Below are 13,640 nucleotides of genomic sequence, written 5' to 3' on the forward strand. Positions count from 1 at the left end.
CTGAGCCCCCAGAGTGAACAACAACCAAATTCTAACAGCACACACAGAAACTTCCCTCCCTCAAGATTTGAAAGTATCCTGTCCCCTGATTGGTCCTCTGGTCAGGTGACAGCCAGGCCTACTGAACTTGTTAACCCTTTACAGTCAAAAGAGATATAAAGTACTTCAGTTCTATTAACTCCTACTATTTGTTTATGACAGGAGGAAACTGAGATATGAGTTCTGCAATGCCACATCCAGCCAGGAGGTTGTGTTTTAGGGCAGCAATTTGCCACAGGCAAAGCATGTACGCATAATGATGGACTCAAACATCCCTATACAATCAAAGGAAAAAGTGGCACCTTGGAATGGCACAAAAGCTACCCAACAATAACACTGAGTATACCATATGTTTAAACCACCCTTCCAGTTGTACCATATAAATGTCTGCTGTCAATATCTCTGCTAGCCAAAACATAACACAAGACGCAAGGTGATTGAGTTCACAGTCTGTGTTCAAAGAAAAATAGTTTTTAACTCCCAAGACATCATGGAAGCCTAGATGAGAATAAAGTAGGAATTTGGAGGAGCCAAAATAATGTCCCTTGTCCACCAGTAGAATATAATGATTTGGGGCCAGGCATGTAAGAATCTATCTACCAGCTAACTCTGAAAGCTTGGGAGGTTTGTCGGAGAACCTGCAAATGCCACTAATGTAGAAGAAAGCCTCCAGAGACACTCACACGTTTGACAGTCTGATTACATCTGCCATCCTCTCAGTTAAAATCAAGAGAGAAAGAGACATTTTGCCTCAAAATACCCCTCTGGTTTAGAGAAACATGGGCCGGACTGGGAACCAGGAAACATTGGGTTGTGGCCTCATCTCTTCTGATGAATTCTGTGAATAGTGCAGCTCACAGTACTAATGACTAATCAAGGTCTGGCATCTCCACCCCAGGAGAGAGGTAGCTGAATAACTGACAGGTTGCACAAGGTCACTTCAGGCAGAGCTCAGAACAGAGCCTAGAACACTAATATGACACAGTCAACTTTCATTCACTCAATCATACTGTCTTTCAGAATGTACCAAATCTATGTGCCTAGCTATCATATGGATAACCACTACTCTAACCACCAGACCGTACTCTACTCACAGAGACAGGAATAGAAACCAGAAATCCTGATGCTCCACATTCCACTGCTGCCTCACAAATAATTATGTAACTCACTGTGTTTTATGTCCTCCTCTAGAGGTTAATTCACCTAGAGAACAGCAGCCAAACTGTGTAACCAGTTGCTCATTTCACTCATATAGTAGAGGTCTATGCTGTGGATCCAGAGTTACCCAATTCAAAACTTGATGACCATCCATGTGGAAAAACAGCATGCATTCATGAAATTAGAGACTAACATAATGGAAACACAAGGAATGAGAATTAAGGTTGCTCTATATGAAAAGTGTTTGGTGGCTCTCCATTCCAGCTCCCATAGCACAAAGTCATGACCATACTTTGGCAGATTCATCAGAAAGGCCAGGATTTCCATGACCATGGAGGCTGAACTGTGCCAAGAGCACAGATTAGAGTTGAAGCCTGCTGATGAGTGTATGGAAAGCTTACCTCTCTGCTGCCTTACAGGTACACAGAGGACTTCATTTACCAGGGCTTTTATGCAAATACCTGGCACCAGCACTGAATTCACATACTTAATTCACACACCAGCTTAAAAAATTGTATCTTCATCCTGTTACTCTAATATTCTAAAATATATTAGTTTACCAAGGTCACATTCTGCCAATTTCATTTCCAGTTAAGGTTGTGGGAAAATGAATAACTAGAACAGTTAAATAAATTTGTCCTGTTTAATTTTAGCAATGGAAATTTATGTGTACAGAATTGATTTAAGTTCTGTTACTGTTTAAACACATAGCTAAAATATAAGGCAATGGTGTGGTATAAGGCATCGTGTTAGTTTTAAATTAAGCACTTGAAAATTATACTACAGTGCTGGTGAACCAAATAGACAGTTGCTGTTACATTAGAAATTGTCTCAGAAATAATATTTTGAAACCTTAACAAAGGATAACAGAATACCTTTCATCACAAGTACAGTATGATCATTATTGGTATGACACACTCTGCCTATCTTACAGATAGATAGATAGATATGGAAAGCTATAAATAAACAATTATTTGTTTGATTTGATATTTGGTAGACTTCTTAGAAAATAAACAATATATTGAGGGGTAAAAATGTACTTTAACATGTTTCTATTGCATTTTCAGCCTATGACTGGTAGGTTAGAAAATACTAAATCAGTTATGTCCCAATTTGGAACGTGATTGCATTTGAGTGGACTGTTGCATTACATTGCACTGTTGAACTGGTGCTCAACTGACTTCATGAGGGTTCCATATAGACACAGCAATTCATGCCCAGGGAGTTATTTTCAGGCTTAGGGCCTTAGTGTTAACTGCAAAACTTTTATGCACCTCTTTCATTGCTAGGTTCTGGTTTGACTAATATGAAGAATTTTGTTTCTACTATAATTGTTTCACTATATAAGCTGATCTGTGTGGACAGAAACAGAAGTTGACAGAGAAAATATTTGATTGATCAATTAACTTTTTTTATTTATATGCAATGCTGTGTACCTTACATACAATAACTTGACAAATAGACCGAGATCCTCAGCTAAAGCCCAGGAGCATACAACATAGTTCAGGTGACCTTTGCACTCCCCCAATCCTGGGCTGACTGTGTGAGGAGCAGTCCTCTGTGTGGACCACCAGCATAAATTAGAAGAGCCCATGAATTACTCTTAGTTAAGCTAAACAAACCCGAGAAGCAGTACAGCATCTGGGGATCAGTGAGACATCAATCTCCCTTTTCCAGCTATTCTCTCCCCCTTTGCTGGCAGCAGGAAGAGAGGAAGAAGAAATGGGAGTGTAAGAGAGTCTACGCTATCTCTATGCCACAGAAGAAATCCCTTTACACTAGGCAGGATGATCCTCCTGTGGCTGGCTACGCAAGCTTTAGAGATAGAATCAGCTGGCAAGGTGGTGCAAAATGGCCACGCAGCACCACAAAATATGGGTCACAGAGTTAGATAGCGCTGTTCAGATTATGACAATTCTGTTTTGCAACAACATTAGAAATTTGGTTTCCTGCTAAAGTGGAATGAAACCAAAACCTTTTGAACATTTTTGCAAAAATGGAATTGTGTGTCAAAATGTTCATTTTCAGATTGAAAGTAGAGCTTTTTGATTCAGGGAGGGGACATGTGTGGCTAGGGCACTGGTGTGAACAATTCAATTTCAAGTCCCTCTTTCCCTGATTTGGAGCAGAGTTTTTCATCCCATATTACTCTGCATCAGGCAGAGCAGAGATCTGAACCTTATCTCCCACAACAGTGCCCTAAACCACTAGGCTACAGAGTGTGAGAGTGTCTTTCTTTCATTTGATTAAAAATGCTCTCTCTCGAATCGGAATGTAATTTTAACTTCCAACATAAATCAGTGCTTTAATTTCACCTTTGTCTGCTTAGGGGGGGTCTCTCCCCTGACACCTTCATGATCTTGCAAATGAGAGATGGGATTCAAATATTTGGGATGAATCAAATTTTGAAGTATTACAACTACAAGTGTCCCTTCAAATGTCTTTACACTTAATTCCTCAGAACCTCCAGCTCTTGTACATCTCTCCGTCGCTGGTTACGTGGTCTAGCAAGCTACCCTTACCCAACAAGGCCTCATGCACTGACTGCCTTCCTTTGTGACAGACACACAGCGCATCTGCCTCTTCTTCCTTCTCTAAGAACTACTTTCCCTATGGTAACTGTTGATCTGTGGAGTGACCTCCAGAGAAAGCAGGGGAAAAAAGCACAGAGTTACACAGATAATCCAGAGAGAAAGGACTATTCAGCAAGGCTCAACGAGTGGGGAGGGAATATCCTGCAGGTACCATAGCAAGCAGGAGAAGTACTGCTGCCAAGTTCCTTCCAGAGTGCTGAGTACAGCACTGGATGTATGACTTCCCTAGCTCACTAATGTAATGCTGCCAGCTCCTGGGATTGGAGGCAGAGCCTCAAGCCTCCATCCAACAGGCCAAGCTGAGGCAGAGAGCCAAATGGTAGTGGAGAAAAGAAAAACAAAACACAACAAACACATTTATCAGTGACTGAAGCTGCCTTGCTGTGAGGGGAGAATTCCCAACACATGGGCAATTGAACATGCAGTCGAGAGCTTAAAAGTATGTGATCACACACTATTTAACATAAAACCCTGTAAACATTACCACATCCATTTACCTGAGAATCCTTTAATGTTACCTGGAGTTCATAGTTCTTCAAAATCCATGAATGCCTGTATAAATGTTCCAAGGCTAAATGAATAGCAGGTAACACTCCTGCTGTTAGATTTCTCTGGCCTGTTATGCAACTGACCGGTAAAAGCCCAAGAATAGATAGGCGCGTACGATCACGTTCTTCAGAACATCTGATTATTAGCAGCATGTAAATTACCAGAATCTTCCTCCTCCATTTCCAGAAAACCATCTTTCCTAGTCTCTCTCTCTGTCTTCCTGTCTCCCCTTGGAGCATTCATCCCTAGAGAGAACAGGCCTCAACTTCTCTCTCTGCCAGACATTTTGCAGCTTTCTTTTACCTTGGTCAGTTATGTCCCTCTGAGAAAGGAGCTAATTGTTATTAAAGGATAAAGAGCTCTCCAAGGCTGGCTTTTCCAATTTGGACAGTAATCCTGCTCACAGCAGTGCTGTGAATCAATACTTCACAAGAATAATCTTTAGGCAAATTGCACTGCCAAGTCTAATTTTAAACATGTGTCATTTCAGACGTTTCTTTAGCAGAAATAATCATCCATAGTTGACAAAGCTATAAACAAATAAGTATAGTCATTCTTTTAAAATCTGATATTCTATTAGTTGATCAAAATGCTAGTATATTGAAATATTATTTTCAGTGCCTCTTCATGCTCTCACGTATGCAATATTGCTTCGGTTTATTTTGTATAATTTAGCTATCAGTTGTTGTTTCAAATTACATTATATGAACCAAACAGAGAATATATAGCGTTGTACATTGATAATATCTTATATGCTTCCAGAAAGGAATAAAATAGCTCAATCACAGTTGCACATCTTGGGCCTGATTCTATTCTATTCTGATTCTATAAAGATATGGAAAAATTGGAGAGGGTACAGAGAAGAGCAACAAAAATGATTAAAGGTCTAGAGAACATGACCTGTAAAGGAAGGCTGAAAGAATTGGGGTTTGTTTAGTTTAGAAAAAAGAAAACTGAGAGGGGACAGGTATCTAAAAGGGTGTCATAAGGAGGAGGGAGAAAACTTGTTCATCTTAGCCTCTAAGGATAGAACAAGAAGCAATGGGCTTAAACCGCAGCAAGGGAGGTTTAGGTTGGACATTAGGAAAAAGTTCCTAACTGTCAGGGTGGTTAAACACTGGAATAAACTGCCTAGGAAGGTTGTGGAATCTCCATCTCTGGATATATTTAAGAGTAGGTTAGATAAATGTTTATCAGGGATGGTCTAGACAGCATTTGATCCTGCCATGAGGGCAAGGGACTGGACTCGATGACCTCTCGAGGTCCCTAGAATCTATGAATCTTCTCCCTGCACACCCAAAACTTCTGTTAAAAATGCGAATTTTGCATGTACAAGGAATGCAGGTTTGACCTTCTCTCCTACAATATTCACCCTTAAATCCTGATGATTGCTTTGGATAATATCTTAGATATCTAAATAATTTTACTTTGGCATTTGCAGTAGTCTTAAGGAACACCCATAATAAGTATAAAGAAGTTATAAACCCTGAGTAATCATACCTATTTATCTAAAGGAAAATTGGCAGATTTTCAGGGAAGTCACTATAATTATAAATAGATCTGTGTGGAAAAGATTTTTGCCATCCTGCAAAATGTTTTGGAGATTCCAAAAAATATTCCCATTCCAAGTTGGGACAAAAAAATCTAAATCTTGAAAATGTGCATGAACCAAAAAAAAAAAAATCTGGTTGGCTCGGTCAAAATCTTTCATTTGGATGACTTAAAAAACATTTAATTTTTTATTTCAACCATATTTAATTGTAAACAAAATACTATAATTAAATTTCTAAACAAAAATGAGAAACCAGAATTTTTCATTTTGAAAATGCTGAGAGAAAACATTTTGACAATTTCAAAACTTTTTTCAATAAATCTCTCTAAACCAACTCTTACCCACAAAGAGTTTTCATTTGAATGAATTGGCATTTTCTGACCAAAAAAAAACCAAAACAAAACACCATTCATCAAAAAATCCCTATCCATCTCTAATTGTAAACATCCTAATTTATGGTAATTGCATTTTGTACATTGGATGTCCCAATGTACAGAATATGCTTTAAATAAAATTATGTTAAATTTAAACCTCAGCTGGAAGTGATAAAACGCTAGATAGCATTTTAACAGCTATCCCTGAGTACAGGGGTAAGGCATAGCTGCACTGACCCAGGAGGAGCCCAGGGAACGAACTGTGTTTCAGTTTACTGCTGGAGCTGACCAGTAGACAGTTACTTCATACTGACCCTTGCACCAACTCTCTTGTCCTGGTTAAGGTAACCAAATGTCCAGTTTTTGACCAGAACACCTAGTCAAAAAGGGATCCTGGCAGCTTTGGTCAGCACATCTAACAGCGTCGTTGACTATCCGATGGCAGTGCAACACAGCAGAGCAGGCTCCCTGCTAGACTCTGTGCTGCGTGGCTCCCGGGAAGCAGTCAGCATCTCCTTGCTCTGCCTCCTACACATAGGAGCAGCCAGGAGGCTCCGCATGCTGCCCCTGCCCCAAACGTCACCCCCTGAGGGGGCGGTGCCTGCGGATGGGGCAGTGCACAGAGCCGCCTGGCCACTCCTCCCCATAGGAGCTGAAGCGGGGGACATGCTGGCTGCTTCTGGGAGCTTTTTGAGGTAAGTGCCACCCGGAGCCTGCACCCCTGAGCCCCCTTGTGCCCCAACCCCCTGCCCTAGCCCTGATCCCCCTCCCATCCTCTGAACCCCTCAATCTCAGCCCAGAGCACTCTTCTGCACCCCAAACCCCTCATCCCCAGCCCCACCCCAGAGCCCACACCCCCAGCCAGAGCTTCATACTCCCCCCACACCACAACCCTCTGCCCCAGCCCAGAGCCTCCTCCAGCACTCCGAACCCCTCAGCCCCAGCCCAGAGCCTCCTCGTGCATCCCACATCCCTCAGCCCTGGTCCCATCCCAAAGCCTGCATCCCCAGCCAGAGCCCTCACCCCCCTCTCACATCCCAACCCACTGCCTCAGCTTGGAGCCCCACCTCCCCCACACTCTGAACTCTTCATTTCTGGCCCCACTCTGGAACCCGCACCCCTAGCCAGAGCCCTCACCCCCTTCCACACCCCAGTCCCCTGAGCCAGCCTGGTGAAAATGAACAAGTGGGCAAGGGTAGAAAGAGCGAGTGACAGAGAGAGGGGAGGATGAAGTGAGCAGGGATGGAGTAAAAAGTTGCAAATAGAAAATTGGCAGCCCTAGTTCTGACCTGTGCTGGGAAGAGCACAGCCCACTTCCCCCAGGCTCAAGCACAGGGTGAATGGAGAGTACTGAGTGCCCAGCCCCGCTCTTCCCCAGCAGCTCCGATGAAGTGAGGCAGTACGAGGAAGCACACAGGGCAGGGAGAAGAAGGGATTTACTCCTCTTTATGTCCTTGCCTGACTGCATAGAGCTAGGCCCAAATCCAGCACAAAATTATTGGAACCCCCCCCACTGAGTAATTTAGAACATTCTCTGGTGAGACCACTACCGAGTATGCAAGGATGGATCAATCCTGCATTAGCAGGGGAATAGATATAATGATGCAATCGGTATTTCCCAGCTCTTATCCCAATGATTCTATAATCTGATTATAAAAAAAACAGTTTTTAAAACTTGGGGGAAATTTAACCCTTGAGTAGAGGGCTGGCACAAGGCCAATATGCCACTTAAGTCATACTTAACAACTTTTTTACACAGCTTAAGTGGGATTAATTTGTGCATAGGCCTTGAGGTAGAACCTCTTTACCAGGGTTAATTCAATATTGCTAACTCCAGGCATTCAAAAATTATGAATCAGGCCCCCCAAATTTATAACTGGCTTAAAAATTATGAGGCAGGAAACTGGGTCTCTCTTTTGTGCAAAAGGATTGAAATTTGCGTGCTCAAATATTGGGGGTATGATCTTACCCCACATATATACAAAACTGGTCTTCATTCAAATCTTCACTCTTCTTGGCCTGTGCTATCATCAGGTCTTTTCAGCTAGGCCATCAACGTGGTCAGATGTTAGGCTGCTTGTGTGTGTGCCCCCTGTGTGCTGTCCCAGTGCTGTGCAGGCAGCTGGCACAGCAGATCTCGAGTGAACCGCCCAATGACCACAAGATCGGCTAAGATACTAAGGCACCAAGCCAGGTTTATTGTCAACCAAGCACGGTCCTAGCTCCCTGAATCAATGTCTACAGTTATACTAGCACATGTATGCCCGTCACAATGGATGCAGCTCAGTGAATGGTGGAACTTTCCATTCCCACCTCGGCTGACCGAAGATTGGGTCAGTGTGTTCCTGTTATCTTTGGAGAATGTGCTGGTATCGAGGTGTTCTGGTACCGTCCCTCTGGAATGTGCCTGCATGAGTGCTCTGTGCCCAGCACCTCTTAGGAATATATGTTTTTGCAATATCAGCCCTGTGCTTGCCAAATTCTGTGAGCAGGGCCTGTCTCTTCTTCATAACCTGAGTTTGCTTCATATCAGCATAGTTTTGACCACTACTTTAGTTCAGACCTCATTCCAGGCCTCTAGCACAAGGGCTTATGCCTCAGGCCCTCTTCCTACCGGGGTAGCTCTAGGAACCAGCAAAGCAAGCACCTGGCTGGGGCAGCCAATTTGCAGGGGCCGCTGGGGAGCTGAGAACCAACAGGGGGCTCTGGGAGCTGTAGTTCCTTGGTTAGCTCCCTGCCTATGGAGCAAGCCCTGGAGCAGGGAAAGAACTACATTTCCCAGCAGTCCTAGGCCACCCACAATATGTGAGTGAAGGGGGAATTCGTAATAGCGCGTGTGCTGTGTAGTGCTGTGAGTGGTGGGGTAGTCCGTGTAATGTAATAAGACATTCAGGAATAACAGGAACTCAGGGGGGAGGCCCCACTTGCAGCCTATATCCTTTCCCTTGCGACTGCCCCCGATAAAGGCAACCCAATTCCTCCTGCTCCCTGTCCCGGATAGGCGAACACGCCTCCCGGACCTCTGCCCCTAAATCGTGCCCTTAGGACCACATCTATCTAAGTCTCCCTTCTACTGTCCTAATGCCCCCTCTGAGCACCGACCTCCCGATAGTCCCCAGACCCTCACCGCTATCTGTCGACTTGACAAACCCCCTGGGGATCATTGCACGACAATGCTGTCCATGTCCATTGAATGTCCCCCCGTGTCACCCTCGCACGCCACACTCCCCCCCGCTCTTCGTCTCTGATGCCCCCCGATCGCGCACTGTCCATTCTCCAAGACCCAGCAGCCCTTCTCTGCCACTCAGACCTTAGATGTCTGGCTCTTTTGCAGCTCCAGACGCTGCTGAACATGCTGCAACGTTAGCAGGCTGCCTCTACGGAAGCCACAGCGCGCCTTCCCCCTACCCACATCACACTAACCCCCGGCAGCCATCTGGCTTCCAGATTTGACACTCAAAATTCAGGAGTGGCTTCAGCTCAAGTTTGGGCAAGCTGTACTTATTCTCCCAATCACATATACTGGTCCACTTAATTGCTTTTAGAAAAGTGGATACAGTTGAGCAGAAAATGCTTTTCCAGTGTTTAGGCCTGGTAATTATTTTCAACAGCACGATTGCCTTTTTGTTTGTTTTTTTTAGTGTATATACTCAAGTGATATTTGGCTATGGAATTCCCATAGTAGAAAAGAGTGGAAAGAATAAAGCACCTCACCTTTTCCGTTCATTTATGGAGGGTACAGTTCTATATCTGCATCGGGTATCCTTCCAATTCGACACACGGAAATTGTTTCCATTTTACTGCAGTGCTCTAAACTTAGAACAATCGTGTCGTGTTTTGTGACACCTAAATATCTTGCTGGGAATATGACTGCCTGGGAGCGAGTTACCAGTACCCAGGGCTGCGGTGAAGGAGGGTGCAGGTGGCAGGGGGGACCCAGGCTGCGGGCGGCGGGAGGTGTGAGTGACTGGTGGGGAAAGGGGAGCAGGTGTTGGTGGGCATGGGGGTGGGGGTGGGCACTGGTTAGGGGGAAAGGGGGAAGCCCAGCGCTGGGGTGGCAGGGGATGTAGGGGGGGGGAGAGCCCGGGACTGGGGCAGCAGGGGGGTATAGGGCAGAGCCCAGGACTGGGATGCGGGGCAGTCAATTTTTTTTTTGTTTGAGGCAGCAAAAAACCTAGAGCCGGCCCTGCTTCCTACTACACCACTATTGGCAGAAAGAGGGACAAAATGATTCACCAGTATCAGGGGCGGCTCCAGGCCCCAGCACGCCAAGCGCGTGCTTGGGGCAGCATGCCACGGGGGGCGCTCTGCCGGTCGTTGGGAGGGCGGCAGACAGGCAGCCTTCGGCGGCATGCCTGTGGAGGGTCTGCTGGTCCCACGACTCCAGTGGACCTCCCACAGGTGTGCCTGCAGAGGGTCCGCTGGTTCCGCGGGACCGGCGACCGGCAGAGCACCCCCTGCAACATGCTGTCGTGCTTGGGGCGGCAAAATACCTAGAGCCACCCCTGACCAGTATGACCTCATGTTTTCTGCAACATATCACACCTGATTTCAGAAGAACCAGCTCATTAGCACTAAATTTTGCAGAAAACTGAATATACCTGCATTGCCCCAGTAGCATTCCAACAGCTACATTGCAACTCATATTATCCTACTGTGCAAGAAAGTAAGAATGAGTAAGAACACACACATACATCTGTACGTAGGCTACTCAGACCTTAGGTCCAAGTATTTTGGAGTAAACGAGGCTAGTAGCTGACCAGAATAACTGCAACAATGTGAAATAGGTAGCAGTTTACTACCGGCATGAGCCAGTAGTAAAAACTACTACCCCCATAAGTGAGGGGCAAGCAAAAGAGGAATTGTAACTCTTATGTGTATCTGGACTCACAATGCCTCTCAGAGCTACTTCTCATTTGGAGCACTGTATGCACCATAACTTGCTCAGGGCTGTACCTAAACTCACACTCTTGTCCTAAGGATGTGGCATGATGCCTGGTGAAGAAGGAAGATAATGCTGGAATTTGAGCTGTGTGGAAGTCTGTGTCTGTGAGCTTAGTTGTTTGCTTTAATAACCACCTTCTGTTTAAGAAAGAAATATACAATGACATGGAGGCACCTTGCTCCCCATCATTTAGGGCTGAAAAAGAAGTGCTGCTGTTTTGACTTCAGCACATAACACTTGAAATTTGTAACAGGTGATGTGTCTGTTTAATAGATTAAAATTGCCCAGTGTCAATCTTGTGTTGTACCTATGTATTACAACCTATAGCTCTGTTGAACTGAGAGAACAAATATGACTGTTTACAATAATTTTTTCAAATCTTTGTTGCTCTTCATTACACTAAAAAATCCTTTTCTGAAAATGGTTTTCAGCAGTGGATTCTGGTACTGAAAACTGTTTCAGCAAATGTAACTGACACTTCCACCAAGAAGCACTGTACTGAAACAAATCCAAGAAACACTCTGGGAGGTCACCTTCACTTGTCCCTTTGTCCTTAAAGACAAGTTCTGCTCTGATAAGTGCCTATACAAATAGAATAATGGAATTCCCATATTTATTGTCTCTCCGTTACTCTATATCACATTTAATCATTTTGCAAGGAAAAGGTGGTGGTGTATTCCCTCCTACCCTAGCCCTGCAAACTACATTTTTTCCATCTCATTTAGGGTGACCAGATGTCCCAATTTTATAGGGACAGTCCCAATTTTTGGGTCTTTTTCTTATATAGGCTACTATTACCCCCACCCCGTCCCTATTTTTCACATTTGCTGTCTGGTCACCCTAATCTCATTCATCATCACCACAAATAAAGATTTTACAATTGGATCTTAGTTAACATTCTGCTGCTGATGCATTAGTCAGAAAAGAATTAATCTCTGCAGTTGCAAACAGGAATAAAAGGTCGCAAAATTTTTGTTTTCATTACTGTAAGCATATATGACTGAATATGCAGTGGGGGCAAATCTGGGGATTCAGAGGTATCGTGGTCACATAGCCGCTTTTCTGGCCACAATTTCACTTTAATTATTTTTCTTTTCCAGAATTGACTGGTTTTACTGGTTTTATTTTGACATAGTTGTCAACTTCCAATAAAATGTGTTTCCTGCCAGGAATAGTTAGTCACCTAACCAGAACTTACTTTCCTCTTTCAGATCTTCATAGATGTTTGCTGATAAAATTAATACTATTATCTGTGTATCAAAACAGATGTCCACAACTTTTCAGTTTGCTGAATTAACTAGCCATAGGTGCCATCCAGATAGCTGAACACATAGATTTACCCATCAGGAGTTGGAATATTTGCTCATAATACATAAAACACCTGTAAAGCATATGTTTTACCTTAGTCACATCTTTCAAGAGAATTTTCTGAACTGAACTTGCTACACACAGATAATTTTTTCCCACAGTCATGAGCAACTATCAAATCCTAATCTAACAAATGATTCACTGTATGTGCTTCCTAAATCTACTTCTCAAATTTGAAAGTCAAATATGCTAATTTTTGGAATTGTGCTAATTTTCAAATAAATTTAAACTAAAGACCAATTAGGCTACTCAGTTTTGAACCAACATTCTCCAAAATTTTTAGCTGGTTTGAGCAAAAAATTTGCGTATTTTTCTTGAGGGATAATCACTACATTTTTGCTGGAGCTAATTTCCAGCCTTAGGAAATTAGTCACTCTTAGCATTTCTTCTGTGTGATGTCACATGCACGCATAAAGAACGAGGAGTACTTGTGGCACTTTAGAGACTAACAAATTTATTTGAGCATAGCTTTCATGGACTAAAACTCACTTCATCAGATGCATGCAGTGGAAAATATAGTAGGAAGATATATAAACACAGAGGACATGAAAAAATAGGTGTTGCCATACCGACTATAATGAGAGTAATCTGTTGAAGTGGGCTATTATCAGCAGGAGAAAAAGAAACTTTTGTAGTGATAATCAGGATGACCCATTTCCAACTGTTGACAAGAAGGTGTGAGTAACAGTAAGGGAAAAATAATAATAATTAGCATGGGGAAATAGGTTTTACTTTGTGTAATGACCCATGCACTCCCAGTCTTTATTCAAGCCTAATTTAATGGTGTCCAGTTTGCAAATTAATTCCAATTCTGCAGTTTCTTGCTGGAGTCTGTTTTTGGAGTTTTTTTTGTTGGTGTATTGTGACTTTGAGATCTGTAATCGAGTGACCAGGGAGGTTGAAGTGTTCTCCAACTGGTTTTTGCAATGCCCCTCTGCCATGCACATTGGCCAAACAGGACAGTCTCTACGCAAAAGACTAAATGGACACAAGTCAGACGTCAAAAATTATAACAGTCAAAAACCAGTTGGAGAACACTTCAACCTCCGTGGTCACTCGAT

At 43.5% G+C, this 13,640-nt stretch overlaps 1 protein-coding gene across 1 annotated transcript in view; it reads right to left on the minus strand.

The window, feature by feature from the left end:
- GABBR2 (gamma-aminobutyric acid type B receptor subunit 2) overlaps positions 1-13,640 on the minus strand; it is a 926,530-nt gene that overhangs the window by 893,189 nt on the left and 19,701 nt on the right. The window lies entirely within an intron of this gene.

The sequence above is a fragment of the Chelonoidis abingdonii genome, chromosome 2, assembly GCF_003597395.2.
Source record: "Chelonoidis abingdonii isolate Lonesome George chromosome 2, CheloAbing_2.0, whole genome shotgun sequence".
In the NCBI taxonomy this organism is placed as follows: Eukaryota; Metazoa; Chordata; order Testudines; family Testudinidae; genus Chelonoidis; species Chelonoidis abingdonii.